Source organism: Phyllostomus discolor, chromosome 5 (assembly GCF_004126475.2).
Source record: "Phyllostomus discolor isolate MPI-MPIP mPhyDis1 chromosome 5, mPhyDis1.pri.v3, whole genome shotgun sequence".
NCBI classification, from domain to species: Eukaryota; Metazoa; Chordata; class Mammalia; order Chiroptera; family Phyllostomidae; genus Phyllostomus; species Phyllostomus discolor.
The window spans coordinates 115,843,596-115,870,811 of NC_040907.2; the positions used below are offsets into that span (position 1 = coordinate 115,843,596).

Genomic DNA, 27,216 nt, shown 5'->3' on the forward strand with positions numbered 1-27,216 from the left:
AAATATGTTTTTATTTTTGTTAAAGTAAATGCAAGCAACATCGTATGCTCTGTACTAAATGATACTGTAAGTATCAATTAGATATCATATCATCACAATTTATGGTTTTTCACAACGTATAACTTTTTTCTACAAACTAGAATTTTTTTAAAATTCATATTTGTGATCCAATGCAAATTTTTTTCTTTGAAAATCTGTATAAATATTAATAAACTAATGAACATTAAAGTCCCCCTCCAGAAATAATGCTCTTCATCTTTTATATTCTTCCCAATTTTAGCGATAGAATTTTTCTATCAAATTTAGATATTTTTCAAAATGTCAAAGTTGAACATATATAATTCATCCTCTAAGAAATATGGCACAAATGAAAGAACAGATCAAAACTCTAGAAAAAAAAAACTCAACAACACACTTTCGACCAAGATGGAGGCATAGGTAGACACACTGTGCCTCCTTGCACAACCAAAACAAGGTCAGCAACAAGTTAGAAACAAGATAATAACCAGATCTGGCAGAAAATTGAACTGTATAGAAGTCGGACAACTAAGGAGTTAAAATATATACATTCATTCAGACCAGTAGGAAGGGCGGAGTCGGTCAGCCAGCAGAGAGTGGTCACGCACGACACAAAAGCGGTGGCACGGAATGCGTAAAGCATGCCAGTTGTGTAAGGCATCCTGAGTGCAAGATTGCAGCAGACAGACCCTGGGCAAACAGGGTGCAGGCAGACCCAGCGAGGTGGCAGCCGTGAAGCGAGGCACTGCAAGCAAGGCACCTGGGTGTCCGGGTGATCCCATATTCATGCACAGATAAACCAAGTAAAATTGGGCAGTGAGACAGACCATGCAACCCAGGGTCCCAGCACCGGGAAATAGAACCTCGGGAGACTGATTGAAAACACCTGTGGGAGTTGAGGCACAGGGAGAGACTCCCAGCCTCACAGGATAGTGCACTGGAGAGACCCACAGGGTCTAGAACATGCACAAGCCCACCCACATGGGAATCAGCACCAAAAAGGCCCAGTTAGCTTGGGGGAAGCAGCAGAAGGGACTAAAATCTAATGGAGAGAGGAGCAAGGGCCATTGTTCCCTCTCAGACCCCACCCCCACATAGAACCCATCAACTGGGTTGCCCTGCCCTGGTGAACAACTAAGACTCCACCCCTCATACATAACAGGTGAGACAAGAAAAAAAAAATGGCCTGAACAGAAGAGCAGATCTAAGCTCCACAGCAAATACAACTAAGCGACCAGGAGATAGCCAACCTATCAGATGCACAGTTCAGAGCACTGGTGATCAGGATGCTCACAGAATTGGTTGAATTTGGTCACAAATTAGATGAAAAAATGAAGGCAACACTAAATGAAATTAAGGAAAATGTACAGGGAACCAATAGTGATGGGAAGGAAACTGGGACTCAAATCAATGGAGTGGATCAGAAGGAAGAAACTACCAAATAGAAAAGAATGGAGAAATAATATTTTTTTTAAAAATGAGAAGCTTAGGAACCTCCAGGACATCTCTAAATGTTCCAACATCTGAATTATAGGGGTACCAGAAGAGGAAGAGGAAGACCAACAACTGGAAAAGTTATTTGAACAAATAATAAAGGAGAACTTCCCCATTCTGGCAAAGGAAATAGGCTTTCAGGAAGTCCAGGAAGCTCAGAGAGTCCCAAAGAAGTTGGACCCAGGAAGAAACACCAAGGCACATCATAATTACATTAGCCAAGGTAAAAATGAGGGAGAGAATTCTAGAAGCAGCAAGAGATAAGAGGACAGTAACTACAAAGGAGTTCCCATCAGACTGTCAGCTGATTTCTCAAAAGAGACCTTGCAGGCAAGAAGGAGCTGGAAAGAAGTATTCCAAGTCATGAAAGACAAGGACCTACATCCAAGGTTGCTCTATCGAGCAAAGCTTTCAATTAGAGTGGAAGGACAGATAAAATGTTTCTCAGATAAGGTCAAGTTAAAGGAGTTCATCATCACCAACCTCTTATTTTATGAAATGTTAAAGGGACTTATCTAAGAAAAAGAAGATAAAAAAACATGTATAGTAAAATGACAGAAAACTCACAATTATTAACAACTACACCTAAAACAAAAACAAAAACAAACTAAGCAAACAAATAGAACAGGAACAGAACCACAGAAATGGAGATCACATGAAGGGTTAGCAACAGGGGAGTAGGAGTACAGAGAATAAGTAGCATAGATGGTAGGTAGAAAATAGACAGGGGGAGGGTAAGAATAGTATAGAAAATGTAGAAGCTAAAGAACTAAAAAGTATGACACATGGACATGAACTAAAGGGGGGAATGTGGGTGGGAGAGGGTGTGCAGGGTGGAGGGGAGTGAAGGAGGGAAATGTGACAACTGTAATAGAATAATCAAAATATATTTTTAAAAAGAACTCAACAAAATGGAGATAAACAATCCATCAGATGCAGAGTTCAAACACTGGTTATAAGGATGCTCAAGGAACTCAGTGAGGACCTCAATAGCATGAAAAAGATTTAGTCCAAAATGAAGTATTCACTAATTGAAATAAAGAACACTTTACAGGGAATCAACAGTAGAGTGGATGAAGCCAAGAATCAAATCAATGATTTGGAATATAAGGAAATAAAAAATAACCAATCAGAACAACAAGAAGAAAAAAGAATCCCCCTAAAATTAGAATAGTGTAAGGAACCTCTGGACTTGAATTGTTCCAACATTCACATCATAGTGGTGCCAGAAAGAGAAAAGAAAAGCAAGAAATCAGAAATCTATTTGAGAAAAACAACAAAAGAAAATTTCCCAATTTGGTGAAGGAAATAGACATGCAAGTCCAGGAAGCACAGATGGTCCCAAACAAGATGGATCAAAAAAGCCCACTGTAAGACTCATCATAATTAAAATGCCAAAAGTTAAAGAGTGAATCTTAAAAGCAGCAATAAGAAAGCAATTAGTTACCTACAGGTAAGTTCCCATAATACTGTCAGCTCATTTCTCAAAAGAAACTGCAGACTAGAAGGGACTGGTAAAAAATACTCAAAGTCATGAAAGGAGGGACCTAGAGCCAAGATTGCTCTACCCAGCAAAACTACCATTTAGAATGGGAGGATAGATAAAGTGTTTCCCAGACAAGAAAAAACTAAAGGAGTTCATTATCACCAAACCATTATTGTATGAAATCTTAAAGGATCTTATTTAAGAAAAATAAGATCAAAACTATAAACAATGAAATGGCAGTAAGTACATATCAACAATTGATTCTAAAAAACAAATTAAGCAAACAAGAAGAGCAGAGACAGAATCATGCATACAAAGAGCATTCTGATAGTTTGCAGGTGTAGGAGGACTTGCAGGTATGTGTGAAGAGGTGAGGGGAATAAGTACAAATTGGTAGTTACAGAATAGCCATGGGGATGCAAAGTACATTATAGGAAATACAGTAGCCAAAGAACTTATATGCATGAACCATGGACATGAGCAAAAATGTGGGGATTGCCTGAGGGAGCTGGTGTGCTGAGTGGAGGCAGGGGGCAGAGAGAGAAAATTGGGACAACTGTAATAGCATAATCAATAAAATATAATTTTAAAAGATATAAATATTAAAGAAAACCATAAACATGTACTCCACTTTTTCTCCCTCCAATCCATCCTTGGCACCATTTCCAATCATCTTTCTAAAACATAAATTTGATTATGTGATTTCACAAAATTAAGATTTATTCTGTGTGTGCCTACATTTTGAAAAAAAAAAAACTTTAAAATATGTCAGATGATGCCTTTATTCCTCTGGCCTTAACTCACTTTCCCTGGCCTCTTCCATCTTATACTTCACATTCAATTCACAAATAAAAACCCCCTGAGATTCAGAAAAATTAAATTATTTATTCAGTTTCACATAGCTGGTAAATAATGAAGACAACATTTGTTCCGATATTTTTTTTTGCTCAGTATTTTTCTCAAATCTACATTGAACTATCAATAATGAGTTCACAAGGATCTTTCCTGAGAAGATCTAGACAAGGCTGTTAAGAAACATGACATGTTTCAAAGCACTGCCTTCAAAATCTTGTGACATATTAATCTGGTGATACATTAATCAATTGTCATACTCTCTTGTTCACAGAATCAAAGTGAGAATTTTTACATTTTCATTTTACATATTTTAAGACATAGTGCTAGCTACAGGATTATTGTCCTCACCTGGAAGTGAGTTTCTCAAACCACATGATTCAAATGTGGACTCTCAGAGATACTTCTTGGACCATATTGAGAAATATATTTGATTGAAAGAAAATAGACTAATTCTGACATTTTCCACAGATGGATTAGAAACTTCCGCAAGCTTACAAGATATTCCCTTCTCTTCATTATATAGAACTCGAATTGCCCTTTCTCTCCCACTCTTCATCTCTGCTCTTTAATGATTAGTCTGAATATTCCGCTTTCTAGCATTTCTCTGATTCCTTTCCCCTTCTCTCTCTGGCCTGCTATTTCTAAGTCATTCTTCATAAATCTTAGGTTTCATATGCTGTGATTTTGGCCAAAAATTCACCTTGTTCCCTTGGCAAAAAGTCACCTTGTGCCCCGCCTGAAATTAAAACCCTTATACTACTTCTGTAAGGTCATAGAAGATCAGCTCCACCCAAATAGTTATGTCTCATCCCCAACAATTACCAACATTAGACCAATTCTTCAACCCCAGTACAGATCTTTCTTGCTTACTTTGTAGTTCTAGGTAAGCCACTGAATTCTCTGTGGCTCATAAGATTCATGTGAGAATTATGTGAGATAGTACATGAAAAGTTACTTAGAATAATGCCTGGCCCATGAAGCTCAATAAATGCTGATATTGGTTAGCTATTCTAGCATGCGTTGTTTCTTTTAAGGAGGCACTTTCAACAACTGCAGAGAGAACAGTGATGGTTAAGAAAAAACAGCTCTGAAAAATATATATGGGGAAAGTACAGTTTTTTGAATAACTGGTGATAGGAAAACAAGACAGCCACATGCAAAAAAATGAAACAGAACCCCTATCTGACATTATACACAGAAATTAGCTAAAAATTGATTGAAAATATGAAACCACAAAATTCCTAGGGAAAAATATGGTAAATTCCTACACATTGGTCATTATGCATATTTTTTTTTAATTTGATAGCAAAATCAAAAGTAACAAAAGAAAAAATAAATAAGTGGCAGTACATCAAACTAAAGTTTCTGAACAGTAAAGAAAACCACCAAAAAATGAAAAGGTAACATTCTGAATGAGAAAAATCACATATTTAATTAGGGTTTAATATCCAAAATATGTAAGGTGCTCATAAAATTAAACAGAAAATAAACAATCTGATTTTAAAAATAGGCAGAGTATCTGAATACATAGTTTTCCAATGATATACAGATAGTCAACAAGTACCTAAAAAGATTCTCAAGATCACTGATCAGTAGAGAAATACAATTCAAAACAGCAATGAGATACCACTTCATACCTGTTAATATGGCTATTATCAAAATGATAAATAACAAGTATTGGCAAGATGTGGAGCAAAAAGTACTTACATTTGTTGGCAGGAATATAAACTTGTATATCTACTATGGAAACAGTATGAAGTTAATTCAAAAATTGAAAGAAGTACCACCCTGATGGGGTAGCTAAGTTAGAGTGTCATTCTGATATGCCAACATTGCAGGTCCCACCCCTGGTCAGGTCACGTGCAAGAAGCAGCCAATGAATGCATAAATAAGTGGAAAAAGTGGATGTTCCTCTCTCTGCCTACGATCTCTCTAAAATTAATAAATTAAAAAAATAGTGCCATGTGATCCAGCAATTACACTTCTGGTTATTTAACCAACAGAAAGTATAACTTGACAAAATATATTCACCACATTTTTCTTTGCATTATTTACAGGACATGGAACCATCCTAACTGTTCACTGATGATACATAAATAAAAATGTATGATCTGTCCTGAAAATATAGTCTGTCCTGAAAAACTTCAGCCATTGTTAATATAATGAGAACAGTGTGAAGATGCACAAAATATTCAGTCCAGCGCAGGTCATATATGTTGAAGGAAACTGGGCTGAAATGGCATTATCATTATAGTATTACAAAGATAAAGATCTAATTTGGTGCATACGAGGTCTTTCCAGAGAGAACTCAGCAATTGATAACAACCAAAATGGTTTGCATGACGTCAATGCAACCTGGCAGCCAATAAGAGTGGACTGGAATGCATATCCGGAATAATGACTTCACTGTACTGTCACTGGGAGCAGTAGATGCCTTTGAGTGAGCATGTGAACTGTGTGGCCATCACATTGAAAATGACTGAATGAGCAGAACAATGAATCTGCATCAAATTTTGTGTTAACCTTGAACATTCCTCCATGGAAACTATTTGGATGATTCAGAAGGCTGCAGCTATGGGCAACTGGTGACTGGCAGCTTCATCACGACAACGAGCCTGCTCACACATTGCCTCTCGTGCAGAGTTTTTTGATGAAACATCAACTCACCCAGGTGACTCAGCCCCAATGGCCCAGATTTGACACCCTGCAACACTGGATTTTCCCAAAACTAAATCACCTTTGAAAAGGAAGAGATTTCAGACCATCAGTGAGCTTCTGGAAAATACAGAGGGGCAGCTGATGGTGAATGGGAGAACTATGTGAGGTTCCAATGTGGCTACTTTGATGGGGACTGAGACAATATTGTCCTATGTACAATAGTTCATGTATCTTGTATCTTCTTCGATAAATGTCTCTATTTTTTGTATCACAAGGCTGGATATTTTCTGGACAGACCTCGTAGGTAATGGGATACTATTCAGCCATAAAAATGAATACTTACCATTTGTAACAACAGGTATGGACTTTGAGAGTATTATGCTAAGTAAAATCAGTCAGATAAAGATAAATTACCAGGTAATCTCACTTAAATGTGGAATTCATAAAAACCCTGATTCATGGGTACAGAGAACACATTGACAGTTACAGCAGTGGTGGGTTGAAGTGGGAAACATAGATGAAATCAGTCCAGAGGTACAAAGTTCCAGTTATAAAATAAGCAAGTAATGGAGATGTAATGTACAGAATGGTGGCTATAATAAATACTGTACTATATTTTTGAAAGTTGCTAATGCATTTTTAAAGTTTTCTTCAGAAGAAGAAAATTATAAATATGTGAGGATGTTAAGTATACTTATTTTGATAATCACTTTTCAATATCTCCAAATATCAAATCATTATGTTGTAATATAATGTTATATGTCAATTATATCTCAATTAAAAGAAAAAAGAGAAACTCTAGCTCTGCATCAGTGAGGCCTGAGTCTGACTTGGGCATGCCACTTAGCTTCTTTGCATCAGTGTCTCCATTTGTTAATGAGACATCCCAATACCCTCATTAGAGGGATGGATGCTGTGGGGTTCACATGGACAAAAGAGTACAAACAACATATTTCTGAGCCTATTATAGAGGAACTGAATATTCTACATATTAAGTAACTCTCAAAATTACCAATTCCCCAAAGATTGCCCTTCTCTAAACTCCTAAAGAACTAATGTCCTGCCCTGGCTGGCGTAGCTCAGTGGATTGAGTGCAGGCTGCTAACCAAAGCATCGCAGGTTCGATTCCCAGTCTGGGCACATGCCTGTTTTGCGGGGCCAGGTGCCCAGTGGGGGCCACGTGAGAGGCAACCACGCATTGATGTTTCTCTCTCTCTTTCTCTTTCCTTTCCCCTCGCTAAAAATAAATAAATAAAATCTTTAAAAAAAATGAACTAATGTCCTCTACTCATCCAAAGTGACATATTTTCCTCTGTTTCAGTTGTGGTAGTTGTGCCCTTCCAATAAGACGTAAGCCCTACCAGAGCATTCACCATGTTTTATACTTCTGATCTTCCCCTTCCCTCCAACAAATGGCAAAGTGTTAGGAACATAAATGCCTAAGAACCATGCTGAATCATATTTGAATATCACCAATACATGCTTTTAAAATGAATATGATTTATTTATATAGCTTTTCATCTGTATGACATCATAACCAACAAAAAAATTGCCTTTATCTTACCCTTTTGAGGGACATAGGGAATTAAAAATATCTCAGTATTTTTTATATAAGTAAACATATTCAATATTAAAAAATGTAATGGCATGTAGTATAACTAAGAATATTAGGGATAATTGGCAAGACATCGTTCAAAAAATCTATAAACACAGTTACTGTCAATAAAAAAATAATTCTTGTCTAAAAAGTGCCCAAAATCTGACCTTGCACAGGAAATAAAAGTAACTTACAAATTTAAATTTCTGAAAGTTGTTTACTGAAACATTTTGACTAGCATTAATACTTAAATTCTCTGAATTTATATTAAAAATTCACACATGGGTGAATAAAGAAAATAAAACTTTCCAAGACCTGTTCTCTATTTTCCCACTGGCCATATCTGGATAACCTCTGACCCCCATGGTGAAAAAAAAATGTTGAGGACCACCAAAACTGTGAAGGTGCTCACATCACCCCACTTTGAGGTGCAGATTGGAAGTTTTCTATCTCCTTTATTTAAGCACAATTTTCCCTGTGTGAGGTGGGCTAGTTGAGAATATTTCTGTCAAAGTGTTACACATTGGGCACAGCTAACACAAGCTGAGTCTCCAAACAGAATTAGCCCACTAGTTGCTCTTTGGAAGCCAAGTTCTGTTTTGAAATCCTAAGAAAGGTATTAGGACAGAAGAAAGATATTGGTCTGTGATATGGGTTTATGATCTGAAATTGAGAGGTTTCTCATTAGGAAGGTTTCCCAGCTCTTCCAGCAGAGCCACATCCATGCAGGACCCCAAGTCCTGAGCTGGTCCAGAGTTCCTTCTTGGGTCCGTGATGTGCAAGCAGAAAGCCTAGGGTGAACCTGGATACAGGTCTTTGAATACCCCAGACAGTGTGGAGCAGGTTGCACTGGCCTGCAAAGTATCTGCTTCAACCAATGGCCGAATGTATGTTACACCGTGGGAAAAGGTGGCAGCAAGAAGAAAGTTTTCACTAATGAAGCCTCTTCTTGGAAATTTCCCCACTTAGGGAAAGCATTTTGGGGGCAGATCTCTGCAGACCAGAGCACTAGGAGTATAGGAATTGCTCTGTGGAGTAATGTACCATTTTATGAACAAGCTCCACAAAAGACAGGTACTATGTAAACTAAATCAATGTTTATAAATACTGTGCCCTTTACATTAACAGAAGGTATCAACAATCTGCACCAAATAACTCACATTTTTCAAACCATATCATAATTTGAAGAGCTTTTTCACAAAGATGTCTTTATTCATTTCTCTCATTAAGCCTGGAAGAGGGAGAGAGGGGGTTTTTTAAGTTGCTTGGCAAGGGATTGGGTGGGAGGAGATCCAGTTACACATACCAAGAGGGCTAAGTCACACACTGTCCTCTGGATTATGTGGAGTCTGGACAGGAGCTGCCCAGTGACAGTGCCAGGAAGTGGGTCACTAGACCTCTGGGCCTTCTACCTCACTGCTTTCCAGGAACAGTGCATCCTGCCCCTTCCTGCCCAGTGGCCCCTCTTTTTTTTCCTGCCCTCTTTTCATTACAGACATGCTGTCTCCCCCGCCCAGATCCCATCATAGATCCGGACAGTGATAAGTGGCTACAGTTGTGGCAACCCTGTAGCCAACTGCGGGAAGTAGGTGGGCATGGAAGACCCGAGGCTGGGCCCAAGTGGCAGCACACAGCCCCTTGACAGTGGTAGAAGAGGCCCAGCATGAATACCTCAGTACAGCCTTCAGCTCGAAACTCAAAGTCAGCTCTAAACCCTTTCTACCCAACACCCACATGGCCAAGTCCCTGCATTCCTGCTGTCCTTGGGCTGGCTCAGCCACCCCACCCCCAGCTTGTGCTTCTGCCAGCAACCAAGTAGCCCATAGCAGCGAGGGAGGCCCTTCAGCATCTGTGGAAGCTTCTCAAGAACAATCATTGTTGTATAAAGGTCAAATTCACCATTAGCATGGAATTTTCAGAACCTGTTGTAGAAAATGGAGAGACAAAAGTCCCCAGCAGAATCATAGGCACACAAAGAAGAAATAAGTGAAGCAGAGCAGAGGAGTGGTTCCCTGGGTTTTAGAAGGACCCCAGAATAAAATGCCCAAGAAATGATGGAAGGGGAAGAGGAACCACTGAAACCTACATCTGTGTTTGCACCACCAGGTGCTCTTAAAAAGGAACATGTAAATGCGATATTCATTAGACATGCAGATGCTGTCAAGTCAACCAATTACAGGACAAGTAATGTATCTGACTAAAATTGTTGACAAAAGGACACAAGAACTATGAAAGAGAAGCTAAAGAGTAAAACATAAATTTGGTACTTGTGGCTTAGACACAAATCAGGAAGAACTAGATAAGGGTAAAATAGTAGAAGGGGGTCAAGACTATTTTGAAACAGATTCTAGATGTCCCTGGCCACAAGAGTTTTGTTACAAATATGATGGTGGTGCTTCTCAAGCTGATATGGCTGTACTGGTAATCTCTGCCAGGAAGATGGAGTTTGAACCTGGATTTGAAAAAGGAGGACAGACAAGAGAACATGCAATGTTGGCAACCATAGCTGGTATAAAACACTTAATTGTGCTTATTTAATGAGATGGATGATCCAACAGTGAATTGGAGCAATGACAAATATGAAGATGGAAAAAGTTGGCTTCAATACCAAAACAAGGGACAATCCCTTCAATCCCAATCCCATTCACTTTATGCCCTGCTCAGGACTGACTGGAGCAAATCTTAAAAAAGCAATCAGACTTCTGTCCTTGGTACATTGGAATAAATTACTATTTCCTCCATATCTGGGTAATTTCCCAAACTTCAGTAGATCAGTTGATGGCCCAACCAGGCTAACAACTGTGAATAAAAACAGGATATGGGCACTGTGGCCCTGGGAAAGTGGGAATCAAGATCTATGTATTTGTAAAGTCCAGCAGCTTTTGATGATGCTAAACAAGCACATTAGAAGTAGAAGTTTTTGGAATCCTTTCTGATGACATAGAAACTGATTTTGTAGCCCCAGGTGAAAACTTTAAAATCAGACTAAAAGAAATTGAAGAAGAAAGGGTTCTTCCAGGATCTTTTGTGATCCTAATAATATTTGCCATTCTGGATTCATATTTGATGCCCAGATAGTGATTATAGAGCACAAGTCTGTCATCTATCCAAGTTATAATGTGGTGCTCCACAGTCATACCTGTATTGAAGAAGTGGAAATAATAACCTTAATTTGCTTGGCAGACAAAAATTCAGGAGAAATAAGTAAGACTCAACCCTGTTCTATAGAACAAGATCAAGTATGCTTTGCTTGCTTAAGGACAGCAGGAACCATCTGCCTTGGGCTTTTGAAGACTTCCCTCAGATGGATTGATTTACCTTAAGATGAAGGTTAAGATCACTGCAACTGGGAAAGTTCTGAAACTGGCGCCAGGGTTAAGACTAAGCACTGTCTTAATGACCCTGCACAACTGTGAGGAAACAGTCTGCAACAGCCTACTTCACACTGCCTTCTCTTATTTTCTGCCTATTGACAAACCTCTCCCCACATTTTTCCAAAGACAAAATTCAAAGCAAAGTCCTCATTACATAGGTTTTCTCATATTGAGAGCTCTGCTATGCCACTGTTGAATTTTTCCAAAGATTGTTTTCTTCCCCTCTCAAATTGCTTCCTTGAACACATTAGGCGATAGTTTTGTAAGTGATGTGGACATAATAGCCTACAATAACTAAAACCTACAAAATTTAATTATTTTTTTCTTTTTTCCCTTAGGCATAGTCTCCCTTCCCTCCGGCAGATCATTCTGGGTATACAAGTGTGTGTGCACATGTTACAAAGACAACAACTATTTTAATAAAATATTCAATTTGAAAAAATAAAGTTGCATGGCATAGTAGTTATGAGCATACATCTTTAAATTAGAAATTCAAAATTATTGGGTTTTAATATTCTTTGTCTTCCATACCTCCTATTTATGACCTTGGCCAATGTCTTAATTGCCCTAAGACTCTGTGTCCACACCTGTAAAATTTAGTAAATTCATTTTTTCTCATAATATCAATTGATGGTTAAATATGTACAATAATGTACATATTTATGTACATTAGTAGGGGAAACTCTCACCACATACCTGATAAAAACCTTAAGAAATGATCTCCCAGTTAAGAATCATAGAAGAAATGATTCATAGAAGTCCTGTGGTATTGGCAGAGTCACCCTACATCTCAGACCTGGTAGGGCAGGGCCCCTGCTGTCTCTACTTCTGCATGACAGAGAAAAAACAAACAAAAATAACTTCTTTTTCTCTTTGTTGATTAATGGAAAAAGTCCAGAAAGAGTACAGCTCACATCAGTGGAAGTGTGACTGGGTCAAAATGGAGATTCTTCTTGCGCTTCTAATGTTTTGTATTTCAGAACCTTCTTGTTAAATGGGTTGTCATTGGTCCTCCAGCAGGCAAATGTTCAAAAGAGGCCTAGATGAGGCTGAGAAGTCTGACCCAGTGCTTTGATTACACCCCTAGATCAATGCAGGTTATTGTCCCCTAGAAAAATGGAGTTTCCCCTTTCCAAATCTCCCTGATAAGATTCTATAAGGAATATGCATTTTCTTATGAACTACTATATAATGTCCAACCTAGAACATGTTTCCCTTAGTGTAACAAGAAGTGCCTACCATTTATGTAAGATGCAATCACACCTGCCAAGACTTGAGTGAGGAAGGGCTTTGGTGGAAAATGCACCAAATGAAGAAATGTTAGAATAAGACCCCAAATCTCTTGCATGCAGAGCTTTACAGAGCACTGAACCTCTGTTCACACACTAAATATGTGTGTTTGGTCAAACGCTTGACTTCCTGAAGTCCCCCAAGACCCCTGCCTCTGATTTAGAGGGGAAATGAAAAGACAACAGAATGTAGTCTGCTATCTCAGTGGCCAGATACAAAGCAAGCACATCTTGGGTGATCAAGAACCCCAGCCTGTGCTGGCTTGTCATTCTGAGTTTTCTTATGATTTTGAAGTTGTACATTTCACTTTACACCTCAGAAATTTCTATATTACTTTGCCCCCTATGACTAAATAGATGCTAACATTTTATTACTCCCTTCTGCTCAAGTATCACAGGTGAATAAAGGCAAAATAGTAATTTGGGATTTTTTAAAGATTCTATCTATCTATCTATCTATTTATTTATTTATTTATTTATTTATTTTAGACAGGGGGAAGGGAAAGAGAAAGAGAGGGAGAGAAACATCAATGTATGGTTGCCTCTCACACACCCCCTACTGGGGACCTGGCCTACAACCCACACATGTGCCCTGATTGGGAATTGAACTGTTACAGAACAAACAAGGGGGGGCCTGGGACGATATACTATTATTGAAAGAAGGCCCCGGGTCCGTTATGTCCGCCACCCTAGGAAAGACATCTCTCAATGCCAGAGATTTGTGAAAAGGAAAGGAAATGTTTATTTAATGCTATACAAACTTCAAGTAGTGACCTAATGTCTTTATCAAAAATCCTAAAGTCCCTAAAAACACCCACAAACAGACACAGTCCTTCCTTCCTTCCCCCTTTACCCAGTCCAGAGTACCGTATCTCAGGAAAGGAAATAGAAGTCCATGGCTCAGGCAGTCCTCTGGTTCTTAGTTAGTACTCCATCTCGACTGGGAGACCTCCCTGGGTTCCGGCACCCTTGGCTGAGTCACCAGGATCTCTGCTAAAACCAGGTGGCGGTTCCCCCTTCTAAAGCTGTGGGGGTCCCCACTCTGGCACAGGCACGCGTGGTTCTCCCTTTCTCAGGGCTGCGGGAGTCTTCACTCTGCTAAAGCTGTGTGGCTCTCTCTCCAATGGACGTGATCCTCTCTGCACCTCCACAGCCACATGGTTCACCTTCCTAAAGCAGCAGGGTTCTCCCCTCTCAATGGCTGCCAAGTCTGGGTTTTTAAATCCCCGCGGCCAATCTTCCTCTGCAGCCTCATTTCCGACTCCTCCCACACTCGGCTTCACATGCCAGAACTCGTATCCTTCCAGCTTTACTAGGCTGCCATCATGAGTCTGGGCAGGCATGGCCCCATGTCCTGGAGTCAATCATCTCCAAGCTCCCACGCAGGCGCTGTAACTCGGGGGACCTGCCCTGTCCCCCAGTTACGTCTTGGTGGGGAAGTTACTTCCATTCCCCTGGCTCAGGGCATGGCCACAGCTATTTAACATATTTAAGCAACCAGCCAAAGGCTATAGATATGTTAAATGACCGTGCCAGAGCTTAGATGCAAGGCTGTTGCTATGCTAAACAGCTCTCAATGGTCCTGCTCCATTTGTCCCTTCCCCCAACCCACACCCTGGGGGGCGGGGGGGGATGGAGACATCCCAAAATCTCCTGGACACCTTAAGTTCTGGACCCCATTTCAAATGCCCATTTGGGGTCCCCCCTCTTGGCTGCACCCTGTAACAGAACCAGTAGCAACCCTTTGGTTCACAGGTTGGTGCTCACTCCACTGAGCCATACCAGCCAGGTCAGTAATATGGTTTTTAAAGGAAATACATACTTGATACATCTGGGAGTGGAGCACATGTTAATGGGACTGTAGTTAAATTTTATTTTTTCATTTTATTTCTATTTTTGCCTTTATTTTATTTTACTTCCATTACATTTATCCCCTTAATACAATCTTCCACCTCTACCCACCCTCCTGCAATCACCACACTGTTCTTTAAAATTTTAAATCCACATTATACCTGAAACTGGAAAAGGAAAATGCAGGTTGCAGCATTTCATTTTGTGAGGCTGGTAAAACAGAGCTTTCTACATAGGCCCTGTTTTTGCAGAACACAAGGTCTAATCAAGCATATGCCTTGCACTGAAAACTGGTTAAAAGGCTGTATTAAGATAAGCAACCCAAACTTGCCAAAATGCCCACAGCCCATATTGCCTTGGGATATTCTTGATGATATTAGTGTGCCTGATGAAATTATTTTTTTAATTACTAATGCTTTTTGTGTTTTATTTAAATTTTGTTCTTCATGGCTACAGAAAAAAAAATGGAAATCACAATAAAGAGACAACCAGAGATGGAGCCAGAGCCAGGATGATGGGCAAACTCATTGGCAGGCCTGTGGGTGAGGCAGATACACAAGCACCTATCACCCTGAGTGGCTTTGTACCAACTTCCATGGCCCTCCCCTTAGGGTGGCTCAGTCTTCCTAATTAACCAGGGAAAAATTCAAAGTGATATATAAACTATCCTCCAAACAAGGGTATTCAATAGATATTGGTTTTCCTCAATATTTTTATGTTTTTGGATTAGTATGCTTATCTAACATTTGTAACAAATAACTTTTCATTGGATACCCTTTTCAGAACAACTTTGTTTACAACATCTATCCTCTCTTTGGAGCACTTTGCCTGCCCAGTGTTCTACCTGTGTAGAACACTGTCTACCTGTGTCTGTCTAACTCACACTTATCATCTAAGTCAAATTCCTGAACTTCTAAACTATATCTAAGCACCATTGCCTTCTGGTCTCCTAAGTGTTCTGACAGCATGTTACATGTGTGCTTCACACAACCATGAGACTGTAATGAAATAACCAAATGTAACTGTTAATTCAGAAGCCTCATGAGGGCAGGGACATTGTTAGTCATATTCATCATGGAATCCCCTAGAACTAGCATGGTGTCTGGCCAGTGATGGATAATCAGTAAATACCTGTTCAATAAAATAATTACAGAATAAAAATATGAGTAAATAACAGAGTACTCATAATTGAGAGAGAAGGTAGAGTCAGTTAAATATTTATTTTACAATTCATTGGAGAAACACTTAGAATGCAATAGTTTTTAAGGTTCCAATTGTTAGTGTCAATTGTCCTTCAAGATGACAACAGGTGAAGAAGGTGTAGCTTAAGGACTGGTATTGTTTTGTGAATGGGTCCATGAGATTACTACTTCTATTATTTATTACGTTAATTTTTTTTTACCAGGGCATAACTATAAAAATTTAAAAGGGCAAGGATTAAAAAAACACAAAATATATTTATTCACCTACTGTCCACCTAGAAAATCCAACAAAATCAATCAATAAATCATTATCATTAATAAGACTGTTCAGCAAGTTTGCCAAATAAAAAGTCAATGTCTAAAAACCAATTACATACCTTTATGTGAGCAATAACTCATTAATAATTCTTATTTTAAAAAGTTACATTTGTAATAGCACAAATAATAACACTAAGCCTAATAAATATGTATAAAACTTTACAATAAAAATTTAATTTTATTGAATGTCAGGAAACAAATGAATGAGAAATAGATCATGTTCATATACCTAGAATCCCTAGACAACACATTAATTTATAAAATAAAAAAAAATTCAATCAAAATCCTATCAGTGTTTTTATAAAATGTAGCAACTTCATGCTAAAATATATATGGATGAGTTATAGGTCAATATCTGTCAAAACAATTTTGAAGTAAAAGAGGTGACTTAGCTTAACTGATATCAAGTGTTACCACAGTTACACATATAGTTGCAGTGACAGACAAAGCAAAGTAACAGAATAAATACATTTAAAATGGATTCATGTACCTATGAGAACTTGGAATATAATAAGCTTGGAATACAAATTTAGACTATAATAAGCTATGAAAGATGGACTATTCAATTAATGTTGCAAGAATAACTGGCTATCCATATGGAAAAAAGAAAAAACTTAGATCTCTACTCCTCTCCAAAAAATAAAGTAACAAAAAACAAACAAAAAATTATTATTGGATTAATAACTTAAATCAGGTAAACAAATATCTAAAGTTTTGGAGTATGACAAAGGGAACATATTGATGACATTAAGATAGAGACACAACAAAGAAAAAACAACAGAGAAAAAATAAACATAAGAACACATTAATATTGAATGCTTTCACAAGATAAAACCAGGCATAAGAAAAGTAAAAAACAAAACCAAAAAAAAAAACTGCTTAGAAAAAGATGTTTGCAATCCATACAATCAAAAAAGGAATATTGTACAATGTAAAAAAAAGGAATATATACAAATTGATTTCTAAGAAGAAAAGACAAACCAAAAAATGGGCAAATTACATGAACAGACAATTGTAAGAAGAAACTTAAATGGCCTATAAACCTATAACAGAGGTCAATCAGTAATATCTTACCATAATCATCTACCATAACACGCTTATTAGATTGTGAAAAATCTATATATCTGATGGTAGTTGTGAGGAAACAGGATCAAATGCATGATAAGAGGATAACCTGAAGATCTATTGAACAGTACACAGCTGAACAGACACAGCTAGCAATCCAACAATTTGATCTTTAGGTTTGTACCCTGGACAAACTCTTGCATATTTTCATAAGGTGACACTCATAAGGATGCTCAGTATATTGAAGCATAATTCACACACATACACAGTCCTTTCCATTCACTTATGATTTATTTTGAAGTAATGTTTTATTCGCCAGCATAAAGGGAAAAGTGGACTCAATAGATGTAGAAATACAGAAAGCAACTTTACTGACCATACTGAGATCACTCATTTAATGTGTTTGTTTGGTAACCAAAGTAACAATAGAGTGATTATTACTTTATTAAGATACTCCCTTGTGCTCATTTTGAGAAATGTCACAGCTAATTAAGATGTTTTAAAAAAATCAGCTATTGCCCTCACTGGTGTGGCTCAGTGGTTTGAGTGCTGGCCTGAGAACCAAAGGGTTGCCAGTTTGATTCCCAGTCAAGGCACATGCATGGGTTGCGGGCCAGGTCCCCACTAAGGGACACATGAGAGGCAACCACACATTGAGGTTTCTCTCCTTCTCTTTCTCCCTCCCTTTCCCTCTCAAAAGGAAGGAAGGAAGGAAGGAAGGAAGGAAGGAAGGAAGGAAGGAAGGAAGGAAGGAAGGAAGGAAGGGAGGAAGGAAGGAAGGAAGGGGTAAATAAATAAAATCTTTAAAAATTTTAAAAAATCAGCTATCTTTATTCCCATGCACTGGTCAAGTTTTATCATGTCTCATTAAGAAACTAAAACTTTCAGATGTTCTTTGGGCGGCAAAATTTCATAGGCTACATAAAAATGATAATTTTTAAATGTTATTATATGTCATTTTTGTACTTTTTGAAGTTCTTGAATGTTTAATTTTATTTTATAAAATGTCAGAATCTATATTTGCAGAGAAGTGCTACTTTCGGTCCTAATAAACAGACCAGCAAATAGTCACATCTACCACTGTAGACATAGCATGCTCAAAAGGCCTGTTACCTAGCCTTTGTCATGGCAAAAATATTGGTACTAGGATTTACAAAACTTTATTTTACATTTGTTAGCTATTTTAATCCCTGACCTTGGGTAAGTCATTTCTTATTTCTACATTTCAGTTTTTTCATCCATGACAGGTATTTGTGATTCGAATCCTCCATACCTCAGAGGGTAGAAACAGTCAAAAGACACTAAATGAGATACTAGACACGGTATTAGCCTGCCACAACTGCCATGGCAAAATACCACAGCCTGGGGTGTTTACACAATAAAAATGTATCTTCTTACAATTCTAAAGACTAGAAGTCCAAGATCAAGTCCATCTTCAAAGGGCTCTCTCCTTGCCTTACAGGTGATTGTCTTCTCTCTGTATCTTCATGTGGTCCTTCTTCTGTGTGTGTCTGTGTCCAAACTTTCTCATCTTTTTAAAAAAAAATTTGTTGTTGTTCAAGTATACTTGTCTCCATTTTCCCCACACCACCCCCCCAGCCACACACCCCCACTTCTCACCCTTCATCCTACCTCCCTTTGGTTTTGTCCATGTATCCTTTATAGATGTTCCTGAAATCCTTCCCATGTCCCCTCCCCATTATCCCCTCCCACTCACCTCCCCTATGATTACTGTTAGTTTGTTCTTAATTTCAATGTTTCTAGTTATATTTTGCTTGTTTGTTTTGTTGATTAGGTTCCACTTATAGCTAAGATCATATGGTATTTTCATTTCACCACCTGGCTTATTTCACTTAGCATAATGCTCTCCATTTCCATCCATGCTGTCATGAAGGGTAGGAACTCCTTCTTTCTTTCTGCTGCATAGAATTCCACTGTGTAAATGGACCACAGTTTTTTGATCCATTCATTTACTGATGGCACTTAAGTTGCTTCCAGCACTTGGCTATTGTAAATTGTGCTGTTATGAACATTAGGGTGCATAGGTTCTTTTGGATTGGTGTTTCAGGGCTTTTAGGGTATAATTCCAGCAGTGGAATTGCTGGGTCAAAAGACAGTTCCATTTTTAGTTTTCTGAGGAAATTCTATACTGTTTTCCACAGTGGCTGCACCAGTCTGCATTCCCATCAACAGTGCACTAGGGTTCCCATTTAAATCCATAAGTCATACTGGATAAGGGCCCATCCCAGTTACATAATTTTAACTTTATTACCTTGAGAAATTTCATTCCCAAAGTCAATCACATTCTGAAGTACTGGAGGTTATAGTACCTCAACATATGAATTCTGGGAGAAGTGATTAAGTCCATAACACAGTGTCTATGACAAATCATTACTGTTGACAAAAAGATAGTTCTTTAAACTCTATAATACACACCTGAAAAATTAAGGGACTTGTTTATTGATACTCAGGGTTAATGATGACTACTGGTAGAAGTCATATGATAGGTGGATGAGAAAAGGTTAAAAAGTTGAGTGAAGAGTTCCCCATTCCTGCTCAATAACTTCACTCTATTGGGTCTCCCCTTTTTCTGTACCATTAGTCTCTTTCTCTCTACTAGATTATCCCTGTTACCATGCAAATATTTCCTGGTGTGATGGCTTCCAAACTTTTTACACTGTGATCTACATTAGGAAAAATATTTTATTTTATAATCCAACATATGTGTGCAAATATGTAACTATTAATAAACATTTCATAATATATTCCATAAATTAAAATTCTTACCTTTACCATATATGACATGTACTTTATGTTGAGTTTTAGTCTAGCTAATTTTTTAAGTGATTGCAACACAAAATTATTTTAAGACCAGTGATGGTTCACAAACTTCAGTTTATAAATGCTGCACTAGTGTATCATTTTTTTAAAGCAAAGCAACTTCTTTCACTCCATATATCCTCCACCAACTACCCAACTTCCATGCCATCCCTCTTTGCCAAATTTCTTCTCAAAAGTGATTTCAACAAATAATCCCTGCACTTTTTCACTTTCCAGTAAGCAATCCAAGACACTCCAACCTAGCTTCTGCCCTAACCACTCCACTAAAGCTTCTCCTGCATGGTCACCAGTAACCCCCATATTGTCAAATCCAATGAGCACATTTCAATTATCTTTCTCAATCTCACGATAGCCTTACATGTAATTGGCTCTTCTACCATCCTTGAAATACATTCATCTCTTTCTTGACTGTGAAACAGCACAGTCTCATGATTTTCCTGCAACCACACCATGCAGGTCTAAGTTACATTTTCCTGCCTTGCCCTCCTCTACATTAGCATACCTGAGGATCATCTGAGCCGAATTCTGGAACCCATTTTCTTCCTAATATATAATCTCTCTTAGATGCTGTCAAAAATAGTTTAAACATCACGTATTGTCTATAGATTCTTCAGTGTTTATGTCCTGAAGAATTCTTTAGGGTCAAGGCTCATATACTCATTTGCCTAGTTGACAAATCCATTTATGTATCTTATATCAGACTCAAACATATTTCTAAACTCATGATTTTACCCACAAACCTACTCATACAGTGTTCCTGACTAAATACAGGAACACCTACCCAGATACTCTTGTCAGAAATCAGGAAATCTTCAACTTTGTCTCTCTCCTCTGCACATGAAATTTGCCAGCATGACCTATTTCTTCTTTCTTCAAATTATATCTCAAATTTCTTTCTGGGACTGTTATGATTTCTTCTTAACCAAGCACTATTTCACTTGCCCACACATATCACCACCCTCACCACACACTCATTATTTTCCACAAAGCAACCAAAATCATCTTTTAAAATATAATGAGATAACACCATTGCTTTTCTTCTCTCCCAAGCATACATTTATAAAGTCTGGCATTAATAAACACTCAAGATTTTTCTTTAAAGAATGAACAAATAATGCATTTACTATGCAGTTCTGGGATTGATAAAGGCAGAGAAAAGAACTTTGGAACTGTTTTTTTTTTTTTTTTTTTTTTTTTTGCACATGTAGCTAGTGGAAAGGAGTGAAAAAGGAGCTGAGAATTTTATGAAAGAGCCATTTCTGAAATGTTTCAGTGTGATTCAGTGAAGCCAAAATCATATACCTTTTCAAATTATTTAGTGCATAAAAGCATCAGAATCATCAGGTTTGTGTGTATAGTGGAGCCCTGGAGAATTTAATAAAAATATTAGGATCAAAGTTGGCATGTATGTCCATCTCCATGTTTCTGGAGCTACAATGGTAAAATATGGAAGATTTTTACTAACAGTCGTATAATAGCATGGGTTACCACTTACTTACTAATACCACTAAAAAATAGACATTTCAAGATTGTTATCACTACTAATTAAAAAAGATACTTAGATTCATAAATAAGCAACATACCCAAAAAAGTTTTCAATCCACTTAACTCCTGTCCTCTACTGACTAACCCTGATGGGGGAGAACTTTGATAACTAACTACCAGAGTATCCAGAATGATCCCACATCTAATATGTAGGATGAAACTGTCTGCTCTCCAAAATGTACAAAACAGGATTTAAAATGGCATGGTGACTATGTGGTTCCCTGGAGACCTTGGAATACATATTGTTCTAATTGAATTGCTAGATAAAGATACAAGGGTATCAGATTATTATGTTGTATATATAAAAGTAATATGATGTCATGTTCAAATATATTTCTATAAAAAAATAAAGGGAACAGGTAAAGTGCCAGAATCTGTATTGTTGATGAAAGTATAGAATGAAGCCTTCATACCCAATAAGATAGTCATCATCTTGCTTAGGAACACCTGTAAGGACAGCAAGGTTATGACAGACACCAAATTTAAGATGTCACTGGCCTCTCTGGGGTTGGGAGGGAAGATATGTTCAAGTTCACTTATTTGGAATCTACTGGAATTAGAACTTTATCCAGGTTTTCTGACTTTAAGAATGAGGTTCTTTTCATTATTTTGTACTGGATGACCTTGATCACATTTAATCGGTTTGGATATTTGTCAGTGTGAAGAGGTAGGAAAAGATTCAGGACCTGTATTTTAATTCATCATTTAATATTTCATAAACAGAAGTTCCTCGTTCTCTACATTTTAGGTTCTAATTATAAAAATAGGATATTAAAACTGTATGCAGCATAATTATGGGGAAAGTGCCTATGTAGCACATGCTCAGAACATCAAATGACTCCATTCCCATTCATTTTACTGAGAAAACAGGCAAGGCCTTTCGGTCTGGATTTGAAGCGAGAGAGAAAGGAATATATGATGAATGCAGTTTGCTCTTGGTCAAAGGTAGGATGCATGGTAGTAACTTATACCAATTCACATACTATTTGCATTATATACAACTATCTAGATAGTAGTAACATATAGCAATATTCATTACTGGCATTCACCCCTAGATATTTCTAAATACTGGGTAGGATTTCCACATAATCCAGTAATGATCCTTCTTCTCTCCCAACCTGGGAGAAATACAAAGGATTTAAGAGTTGGACAGTAGTATGTTACATGACTACTCTGACATTTTAATATGTGACATTTTATGGAGGAAACACTGGCATCAAAATGTGCAAACTAAAGGCAGCAAAGATGTAAGTAGTTGAATAGTGTGGACCCTCAGGTTCATAAGAAAAGTTGCTGATTTCTTACCTCCAATGATAGTCACAGGGAACTGAGTGGCTCAGATTTGAAATACAGTTTTAAAGTTTCCCAAATGTCTCTTAAGGGTATGGAGTGAATGAAGAGCCATACTGTGGGCACAGGATATGTTTTTTTTTTATTGGAAACATTACAATTAAGAAGAACAATTACTTGTGTTGCTTTATTTATAGCATCATTTCAACTAGTGCTGTGCTGAGTCAGGTGATGGGACATTCCTCCTGTCATCAGGATTCCATATCATGATTATTTTTCTCACTCTAAAATGATCTTAACTCTCAACCTGGACTTTGCTGTAACCACATTCCAAATGTTCCAAATCTGACTTGCTATGCATAATTATGTATTTTAAATGTTGAATACCTTGGATAATTAGCAGAGGTATTAGAAATATCTGGAAACATAACCTTCGTACCATGTTGCCTATGTGAACCACAGTGGCACAGTCAAAAACGGGTCCTTTCCACTCTGACTGAGGGTTCACGGGAAGATGTACCTTCAAAAGACACACTCAAATGGTATGACTCAAAGGTGCAGAAAGCCCCAAAGTCTAATGAGACAGAGATGCAATTCACATATTTCCACAAAAGAACCATAAGCTAGAAGTATACACATTCTACATAGCTGAAAAGAGCACATGCTTACTAGAAAAAAAAAAAAAAACCTACACAGACACTGAATTGTAACTGTCCTTTGTCTTTAAATAAATACTTATATTTGTATGACACATTTAATTTTTCCAGCCTTCACAGGTGTGGAGTGTGGGTGTGTACAAAGGTAGCAGGATTCATTAAGGTTGAATAAGATAGGAATTGAAAGGTGAGACAAATATTGAAAAGGGACAGGAAGCCTCTGCAGACCCAAAGGCAAGGCAATTTAGCTTTTTGGAGACACTTGAGCTGATCCAAGCCTGAAGTAATGGGGTTCCTGAAGTAACAGTTTACCCACACATGCAACGACGAAAATGTATATGGCAACTGTAGACATAATTTGGAGGTTGATGTGAAGTTTTTTTGTCACAATTTTCCTTTTTTTATATAATAATAACTGTTTTCTCCTATTAAAGGTAAGTGATGCATTGAGAGAAAATCATAGGTTGGAAATGTTGAAAGATGAGTACACCCAAAAAAGAAATTTTTAAGTTTGCAAACACTATATGTGTGCAATTTTATGAAATGGTATTTCAAAGTGCTCCAAATAAAGGAAAATAATTGTCTAAATTACTAATGGCATCCCAATGTTGTTTTCATACATTCTTCTTAAAACCAGAAGAGGAAACTTCATTAGGTTCCAAATTGAAATCTACTCAACAGCATCCGTATGCATATATATAAATACTGATATTACAATATGAAATAATTGATCAACTTAATATTTTAAGAAGTGGAAATGTATTTTCCTCTTTGCCTCTTAACTTAGATAATATATTTTTGTGAAATCAGAAATATATTAATACAAGAAGAGAATATTTAGGTTTTATGAGCTTAGAAAAAGCAAGACTAAAATTCTTTAGTTCTATGTTGTGTAGAAAATAGGGCACTTGGGAGCAACACACACATTCCTTTATCTTCCCCTGTCCTCCCTGTGCCTTCTCTCTTCATTCTTCTTTTCCTTCTTTTCCTTTATGTTATTTTGCTTTCTTTCCTTGTTTTTAAATGTATGAATCTGAAGGACAGTTATAGAAGCTTTCTTTAAACAGTAACATGTTTTTAGAACATATCTTTGTTTTCATTGTAATAAGAATTTATTCAAGGAAAATTGTTTTGTAATGCAGAGCAGCAAAAAAAAAGAAGAAATAGTAGAACACAAAACAATGTCTGTGTAGTTTTAGTTTGGACTTTCCATATAACACTTGCCAGGATATTATATTAAAAAATCTAGACAAAGTCAAAAATTGAAAATATTTTAAAAGAGGTACAAACAATACATTTGTTCTGGTAGAACAAAAGTCAATTTGAGTAATTTTGCAAGACAAGTTTTCATATTCCAATGTACTGCATTGATTTCAGACTTTCTTTTAAGTTACTTATTAACCACATTCCATACACAACTGTTACTAGTTGCTACAGGTGTAAGATTAGTTAAGTAAATGCAAGGGTTGGCCAAAGTAGGTTTATTGTTGTGAGTAGAGGAAACAGAGTTTATTCTTGTGTTATTATTAATTATTGTATTATTACTATTGTTATTTCATATCTTTACTTATGATTTATCTTTTAGGTATTGATGGCTGGTGATTTAAACTACTTTTGTCCACCCCTGTATATTCATTTTGAGAGATTTGGTAAATAAAATTTTCTATTCCAATAATACTATTTTATTCATCTTTTATCCTAGGATGATTATAGAAAGGAATCTACTGAAGAGGCTATCAGGCTGCAAATATTAAATAATTAATTAATATTTGCAGGCTGGTTTGCTTGTATTTACTTGATGGTATTTTATAATACTTTCTCTGATGGGGGAATCATCACTTTTTCTGTTTGCACTTATGACCCTCTTCTTATTAATTACACTTGACCCTTGGACAACTATGGGGTAGGGGCACTGACTCCCATGCTGTCAAAAATCTGCATGTAACTTTATACTCCCTGTAAATTTGTCTATAGTCATCTTTCAGCACCTGCAGGGGACTGGTTCCAGTACACATACACTCCAGCAAATATCAAAATCTGCAGATGCTCAAGTCCCTTATATGAAATGAAGTAGAACAAGGAACACAATGAGCCCTCCACATTTGCAGATTCCCATCTGGGGATAGAAAATAGTTTTTGATCTATGGTTATTTGAATTCAGGGATGCAAATCCCAGGGTTATGGGGGGATGACTGTAGATTTGTGAAGTAAGCCAAGTGGTGAAAGACAAATACTATATGATCTCACCTATAAGTGGAACCTAAATGACCAAACTGGCAAGCAAAATATAGCCAGAAACATTAAAATTGACAACAAACTGACAGTAACCAGAGGGCAGGGCAGAGGGAAATAACGTGGGGAAGAAAGTAAAGGGATGTAAATGAACAGGAATGAGGGACCCGTGGATGGAGCCAAAGGCAGGTGGGATTGAGGGTGGGAGGTGGGTGTGGGTAGTGTGGAGGAAAGTTGTGGTAATGGAGACAACTGTATTTGAACATCAATAAAAAAAGGAAAAGAAAATCTGTGTATAAGTGGACACAGGAAGTTCAAACTCAAGGTATTCAAAGGCCAACCATATATTTATCACAGAAAAGATAATGTCAATGCAAATTAACAAGGAAATCACAATTTCTGATTGGCCTTGTCTCTTTCATCATGGAAAATAAACATAAAAGTATACAGGAAAAGATTCCACCTGAACTGGCAAGCAGGAAACACAGATTGAGCTAAAGTATATTACTTTTTGTAAATGACTTAAAGGTTTTACCCTAGTCTAGAATTAACTAAAAACAGGTAGAAACATTATTTCAAACTTCACATCCTGCACATTCACATAGTTCTTTGAAAAATATACATCTATTTATCTTTCCTCCCCTCTTTCTTCACCATTCCATGTATTTGTTCATTCAACAAATCACTCTTGAGAATATACTCTATTCCACACACTGTTCTAGGTGCTCCAAATACATCATCATTGATGTACTGATTCATATCAAATGGGTAAAGATCCCTTTCCTCATGAAATTCACATTACAATGGGGGCAGGCAGACAATAAACAATACATAACACAAATAAAGAAACTGCATAGTTTATTGGAAGGTGGTTAGTACTATAAAATCAAGTAAATCAGTGTAAGGAAAAAGGGAAATAGGGGAGTTAATAGACTGCAGTTTAAATAGTGCACTCACTACTCATTGAGAAGACATTTCATTAGAGACCTGAGGAAATGAGTATCCTTACTTTGTTGATACCCATCCAGAGTATTTTAAGCAGAACAAATAGCCTGGGCAGAGACTGGAGGTGAGGGCATTACTGTAATATTCAAGAAAGAGCAAAGCAGATGGCACCACTAAGGTGAGTAAGCAGGTAGGAAAGGGGCAGGAAGTAAGGAAAATAACTAGATTGTGTGGAGCTTTGTAGCCACTGGAAGGACTATGGTAAGGCTGTACCAGAGCAGAGATATGATATGTTAAAGGGGTCACACTGCTGTGCTTAGAATAGAAAAAGCATGGATAGAAGTAGGGAGACCAGTTAGGAAGATTTGCAGTTGTAAAACATGCTAAATAAGATCCTGCAAGACCTAAAGATCTTGAGAATAATACCACTGATCTCTTATACTTCATGAGAGAGTTCCTGGATAAATAGAAGAGGAACACAGGCTATCTGGATCACCAGA

The 27,216-nt window shown here is 37.4% G+C and overlaps 1 protein-coding gene and 1 pseudogene across 3 annotated transcripts in view; one reads left to right on the plus strand and one right to left on the minus strand.

Annotated features, from left to right (window-relative positions):
• NRG3 (neuregulin 3) overlaps nucleotides 1-27,216 on the minus strand; it is a 1,226,667-nt gene that overhangs the window by 1,056,615 nt on the left and 142,836 nt on the right. The window lies entirely within an intron of this gene.
• Nucleotides 9,697-11,469, plus strand: LOC114496216 (annotated as a pseudogene).